Here is a 7,414-nt window from a genome sequence, read left to right on the forward strand (position 1 = left end):
TGTAAATATAGACTGTGCAGGCAGTGAGGTTGCACTGGGGCCCATGGAGTGGGGGGGCCTGTAGAGACAGCAGGCCCCACCAACAATGTGTTGGGCGGAGAATGGCCCCTTGTGCGTCATTCAGATTGCTCCTCAGATATACGCTTGTGTTCAAGGGTGTAGATTTCTTTCTGGGCTGTCCTCCACAAGAAAATTTTTAATATCAAACACTTTATTTCCTGCATTCTGGTTATTTTTTCTGCATCACTTTAGGATGCAAATGTCTTCAGTTTTGTCAAAATAAAACACCTCTGCTACTTTTATGTTCTAATGTGGTGGACAAATGCACATGTTTTCTATGATCTCCATCATGGTTTTCTTCTCTTATTCTTTGTAAAGTAGCAATCTGTAACAAATATCAAACGGATACATTTTGATAAATTTTCATTAAATGAATTATTTCGTATTTTCTTTGGTATTTTTGTCATATACAGATATGCCATGATGATTTCTGGGTAATAGCAATGCTTTCCAATGTCAAGTCTCTATTTGATCATTTGATGAGACGATATGATATACAGTAGCCAGCATAGGGGCAAAATCTGTCAAAACTGACGAGTTGACTGCATCTGTCAGCCAAGCAAGCAGTCATGCCTCTCAAACATAAAAGAAGTAAGAAAAGATGAACTAAAACAACAGGACAGCACAGTGCTGTGTATGTGCTTCATATAGTGACTGGCATGCACTAGGGCCTGTCAGAACTACCTCACGCCACTTTTTACAGCTTCTAAATAAGGTTGACATGGCCGCCCACAGACACCATGGTAGATATAACCAACTTGCTGTATTTGGCTGTACTCACTGTTTTTGTTTGATGATCCAGGGTTCTTTGGGCACTGAATGATTTGCAGGATGTGAGGAAAGTTGCTGTGTGATGCTAAACTGATTTATCAACTGTCACATTTATCCAAAATTTAACCAAAAAAACCATAATAAACAAATAAAACCAAAATAAACAGGCCTTTTTAAAAGCAAAGTTCAAATCACTGGGACAGCAAACACATTTATCAACCAACAAAAATGAGATTTAACCAAACACACAGACTGTATCCTCTTTAGATTCTTCCCTGCTTGACTAATTTCGCACACCTGCCTTTAAGGAAAGGATCATGAGAAGACAGGTCAGGTGATGCATTTAAGCGACCCCCCCAAAAAATTCTAAGGGCTTGATAGAAATGGCTCTGGCACCACTGATCATGTCATATGATCCAAAGCTCTAAACCAGCTTCTAAATTAACCTGGTGGTGAATTTTTTTTGAAATTATTTAATAAAAAAAAACAACTAGCCATGATACCTGTAACTAAATATATGTTTATTCATCAAAACATCAAACTTGTTAAGAAAAAAACATCAATAGAGTCAACTAATGATGACAGATAAGTGGATACCCTTTGAAAACTGCTTCAGGGGATAAACTGCGTACACATTTTAAAACAGAACAAACACTCCGCCTGTACTGTGCAACTGCCTAGATATTTCACATGTCCAAATTTCATATAGTTGTTTCACATCAGGCAATGCATGACTGCACATACAACCTTAGAAATGCATGTGAAATACAGCTGCCCTTTTTCACTCTGCCAATTTCTAAATGAATGACAGTACGGTCTTGTCTAAAACTGAGGGGACTGCTTTAGTCTCAGCATTGGCTTATTTAGCCGATAATGCAGGTTTTTACCCCTCCTATATATTCTGATGGCTACACAAATCATGCCCTTTAGTCAATTCTACCAGCACTCTTGACTTTGGCCAAATAGTAGGCCCATAAACCCCCCAAGGGCAGTTTGTATTTTTCATGTTCAATATCATACACAGCAACAATCAATGTCTCCTCCACACATACTTTTTTGGTTGAGGGTGCAACTTCGACCAACAAAGTTCATCAAAGTTAAACTCCACACGCTGCGAAGATGCGAATTGGCTTAGCCACCTATAGCTAATGTTTCATTCATTCCTTCACCTGAATGGAAGTGAAATGGAGGCAAATATTTATTTCACATATGTGTGACCATGCCCTAACACAAACAAACCACTGATAGAGGCAGCGGTTGCCCAGCAGTTCCCAGGTTCAGGGAGGTGAAATTTTAACAATGGGGTCTGACTTCAGAGACAATAAATAAGTTCCAATATTAGACGAATTCCCCATCAAGCTTAAAGTACCTGCCTTCCATTGTCTCCCCAAATATGAACTGCCATATCCTCTGATTTCTGCTTTTGTATTCTGTTCTTTTATTTTTATCTGTTCTGTTCAAGTATGTGTGTTTTTCAGTATGTTGTATTTCTCTATTTTGCATCTGTATTTGTCTTTTTATTTTAAAAGACAAATACATTATCAGAAAGGTCTGTCTGTTTGAGAAGTGCTGAGCATACAGCTGGATAAATGAGACTTGGGTTATACTGAATGGGTTGTGTGAGAGTTTGTGGTACAGTTTTGCTGTTGCTAACTTGGACCCCATTTACTTCGATTCATAAAGAACTTTCTCAGTTTTTGGATTCTTTAGTCAGTGGTATGCAAGAAAGGTAAAGTTTTCATAACAATTTCAGTGTAACCCAGGGTGAGTAATTGATATACAAATGATCACTGGGGAGTGAGGTATTCCTTGAAGGAATCATCCTTGCCTGATGATCCACATTTTCTCAAGTATGTGTTGAAGATAGTCTGCAGTGAAACAAACAGATGGAAATGTGGGGCTCTTCCTCCTTCCAGCTAAAATACTGTAATGTTGTAAAGGGCTGGAGATAACATCATGAACAGCTGTACAATGCAACACTATTCGATCCAAAAAAAATAAATCATATGAGAAGTTTAATGTCTTTGGCGTTTATTTAATATGTGTTAGAGACGAGTTGATTCAACTGGGGTTTTGAGATCATTTTGAGTGTGTTATTCAGGAAAAAAAATGTGTTCTTGACTATTAGTGAGTCTTAAAAGTTCAGCAGTTCACAGCCACACAAACATGCATGCAAAGTTTGTAAAGTCAGTAAAAGACGAGCACACATCATTATATGCAGACTAAAAGAATTTTCGTTCAAAGAGATGTTAAAAATAATTTGAAGAGTATTATGAGAACATACTTTTACTTTACACTATGTTGAATGGAGCAACATAATCTTCACACATCATGATGGATTCACATAACAGCTTTAGCTCTTGAACAGAAAAAAAGAAATGGAAACACCAGAGCTCCACTTGTTATTTTCAAGACGTGTTTAGCACCTTCTGTGATGTGAATTTCTTTCTTTAATAGGTCATGTTTCTAAAGTGTCATCCAAGAGGCCACCAGTGTCCATTGTGTGTGCATGAGTGAAGGTTTGCTGGGGTGGTCTCGGCCCTGAGACAACAGCTCTATACCCAGGACATTGTCCCAGTCTTTGTGAGAAGGCCTCGCCGAATTAGCCTCTGCAACCCCTCACAGCCCACTCTGCTCCGCCGCATCACCATGAATAGATGTCCATTGTTGCACCGCATAATGTAACAATTTCATTATTACACGATTGCAGAAGTTTGACTCACGACCCAGACCTTGGCAAGGCGGCGGCAATGTTCATGCAGGGGGAAGAAGGCGTCCAGATGTGTGTGGATGCAGCGGTGGCCGTAGTCAGTGCAGGTTACCTCTGAAGGCTTTTCTATCAGCCTCCAATTACACCTAATTGGATTGCTAGTCACCCCTTAAATTAGCTCGGCTAATAGGGTTTCCTGCTGTCAGGCGACTGTGTGCAAAATAATGAATAAATACTGTATTTGAGGTGTGAGGCTCTGTTGTTTCACACTTGGAAAAGCTCAACAAAAATACCAATTAAGCGGAAGCCTGGGCATCAGAGTCAACAGGAGAGAAAGAGAACGAAGGAGAGAGAAAGGAAGAAAAGAGGGAAGCCGGGAAGCAACAAGACACAACAAGGCAAAGACACAACTAAAGGTAAAGGAATGTAATATTTGCCTTCCTGAGATTGAATATTTAACGAAGCGCACGGTTAAAAGGTAACACAATGTTCAGGCATTGACATTCCTATTAATTTTTAACCAGCCGAGCAGGGGATTCAGTGGTGTGTTCTCTGGAATCGGTTTTGCATATAGAATTAGGATTCAACATGAAAGCAAGGAATTTAAAAATTAATCACACGTCCAAATGGACATGTTGCACCATTCAACGATTGCTTGTGTTATGCTGCAACAGTTACAGCATTTATTAATACATGGAGTCAGTTGTTGTTTTGCGGGATAACAGATCCTAGTGTGTGTGTGTGTGTGTGTGTGTGTGTGTGTGTGTGTGTGTGTGTGTGTGTGCGTGTGTGTGTGTGTGTGTTTGACCCAGCGACCAGTGAAGCAGCAGATATTCCAGTGACCTCGAGTTTGACTCCGTCCCTCCCTAGCTGGATGTTTTGTTTTTACACACGTTTGTGTTCTGACGCGGCAAAGGGAAATGCCTCAAGCAGATGCAATGAGATACCTTAGTATGCTGTCGCAGGAAGCAGCAGCTGACAAGTAGGTAACCCAGAACTGAAGAGAAGTAGAAAGTAGAGTAGAGTAGAGTTTTTCCTATTCAAAATTAAATACACATTTAATTTCACTGGATATTTTTCAGGGACACTTCTGCAGCAATTGTGTGAAACTTCCTCTTCACTTCCTCTCAGAATTCAATGCAGCAGCAATTCAGAGAATGAGAAAATAGTCATGCGTTTAACAGCTATTGTCCGTGGACATGGAGGCTTAATGCACGAGGTGCAGAAGCCCCAGAGCCTGCGAGGTCGTAGCATGCAGCACAGCCTTTTCAATCAAATCAAATCTCCACACACCGTGGCAGGAAACTTTGGCCTTCACCACCGAGGGAGAATGTCTTATCCTGATAATTACATTGGGATATAGAGATTGCACTGCCAGGGGGATGAAACACTCCCCATCGCTAAAACTTCTCAGCGCTGCAGTGGGCTCAATAAGCCTGGAAAGGCAGCTACAGTCAGACCGTGTTTGATCCTCGTAAAATGGGGAGAAAATCAAGCACAACCATGAAGTGCTGAAATCCTATTCAAGTTTTTTATTTCTGGAGAACATGTGCCTTCTTATGCATTAGTATGTACACATGTTCATCCAGCATGAACATGTGTACATACCAATGCATAAGAAGACACTGCTTTTATTTCACTGGAGGACGTGTGTAAAACTACTGAGAATGAAGACTTTTGGTTTCTGCAAGTATGAAGAAATTTCTGATCAGCTATTTTTAACAACATTGGAAAAATAACTATTTCCATGATTTGATTTGGAGGCTATAATAGCGGAAATTATGTTTCTACTCAGGGATTCGCACTTTTCTGAACAGAGCAGTACAGAAGGTGTAATGCTGAATTGGACAGCTCCACTATAGGTGACTCGTTATATAAAATTTGTTCCCTGTGTTAATTGGGTGTTGGACAGTTCTCTATGGAGATGTTAAATGTGTAATCTGTTTCAACTGGGCAGCAGCATTAGCAAGCCAGTATGTCACATCTGCGGTGTCAAATGAAGCACTTCGTTAACACTCCTGCTAATCATTTGTTTGCACAGGCAGTCAAACAATTACAGAGTGATCAGACAGAGGTGCTTCTCTCAGAGTTAAGACCATACTGAAATCAGCTTAGCCTGATCTTGTTATTTTTATTTTTTCAAAGGGGGAGTCCACCCATTTTACACATCAAAGTTCATCTACACGTGTAAGGGAGGGCTATTTGTGAGGAAAAAAGTATGAATCCTTCTGTTGGGCTAGAGCTTAATGGTAACATCAGCATGTTAACATGCTCACACAGACAATGCTTATTTATTGACATTTGACTGGTTTACCATTTAACCATGTTAAATGGTTAAAAAATATATGGAAGACTATGGTTATATGGAAGACTTTTGTCTTCCATATGCTTATCAGCTTGCTTGGGTCTGGTGTTGCCTTTCAATGCAAATAAAGTGGCAGATCAGTGGGAGCTCTTTTTCTCTCATACTGTCCGCTTTCAAGTCCGCTAAACCTTCATGACTCCCAGTTTTTTATTTTTTTTTGTGAGAATCTGGAATCCTGTCATGGAATACATTTTAGCTAAACTCTAACCCCGCCTCTCATTAAATCTAACTCCAAATGAATTAAATCAAGTAATATTTACCTTTTTTTTGTGACCAATCACAATGGGCTCTTATTTTGTGCAACTGCATGTTTTTTTGGTTTGGTTTTCTTTTTTTGGTTTTGATTGTTTTTTCAAATTATTGTTGTTATTACATCTTTGTATGTGGGTGATTGTCTATATATGTGTACGTGTGTTTATGAACACATGTGGGTATATGTTTATTTTATTTCACAACTGTCTTTCTACTATGTTGTGAGCAACTTTGTTTTTTTTTAAATATATTTTCATTGTTTTTTGAAATTATACAAACATTATACCATTTGACATGGATGGATACTGAAAGCGAGCTCTCATGATCAGAGAGTAAATGCAGCATCTGTTTGCCACCCAGGCCAGTGTTCACCTGTGATGTGGCTGCCTAATGAGGCATGGAGTCTAGGTTGTAGGTTATGGGAACCGGGGGCTGTGGTCAGACCCCGAAACTGTGGACAAACAGGAGGACGCATACAACAGGTGAGATCTGATACTTGCCCCATTCACTCTGAAAAACCAGGGGAGAAGACACTAAAGAAGCACGGGAACCTGACAATCCTTGACCCTGATGTCACTTCCTTCTTACTTAAAAGTTCAAATTACCCTTGCTTCCTATGTAAACCCTAAATAGCTCAACTGCTGTGGAATGATCTAACCCAAACCATTACTTCCTACTGTGTATCTTTTGGTTTCCTGAGAGGGAGACTTGCTATTTCACCTTCCTGTCATGCCTCGCTTTCCCATATAAACACCCAAGAGGAGGGAAGGAAAATATTACAGCTTAAAAGCAGTTAATATCTCCATTCATTTAAGCAAAAAACTACATCTTCTGTCAGTTTATACTCTCGGCTGCGGCTCTGCCTGCTCCGGCTCCGTGCCTCAGTGTCAGATTAGGAGCGAGCTGTTCATGAATATACAGCTGGTTACCCTCATTTCGTAACATTAGTCCCTGTTTGGCTCCGAGCCAGTACAGTAGGGGTAAATAGAGTAAATACAGACAGGCCTTGCAGATGCTAATGTACTTAGCGTTAGCGGTAAACAAAATGAGATTACTGGGGAGGGAAGGCAAACTCCGAATTTGATTTACTCAGGCTTAGCGTAAACAGCTTGTCAAACTCCTGCTCTGCTGCTATGAAAAGGCTGCAGAATGTGTATTTGACTAACAAGCACAGTAAGTGTTTCTTGCTATTCATAAAATTACCGAGGCAATTGTCACTGTAATTGGGAGTGACTGTGAAAAGAGAATATGCGGGC

Source organism: Plectropomus leopardus, chromosome 21 (assembly GCF_008729295.1).
Source record: "Plectropomus leopardus isolate mb chromosome 21, YSFRI_Pleo_2.0, whole genome shotgun sequence".
Lineage (NCBI taxonomy): Eukaryota > Metazoa > Chordata > Actinopteri > Perciformes > Serranidae > Plectropomus > Plectropomus leopardus.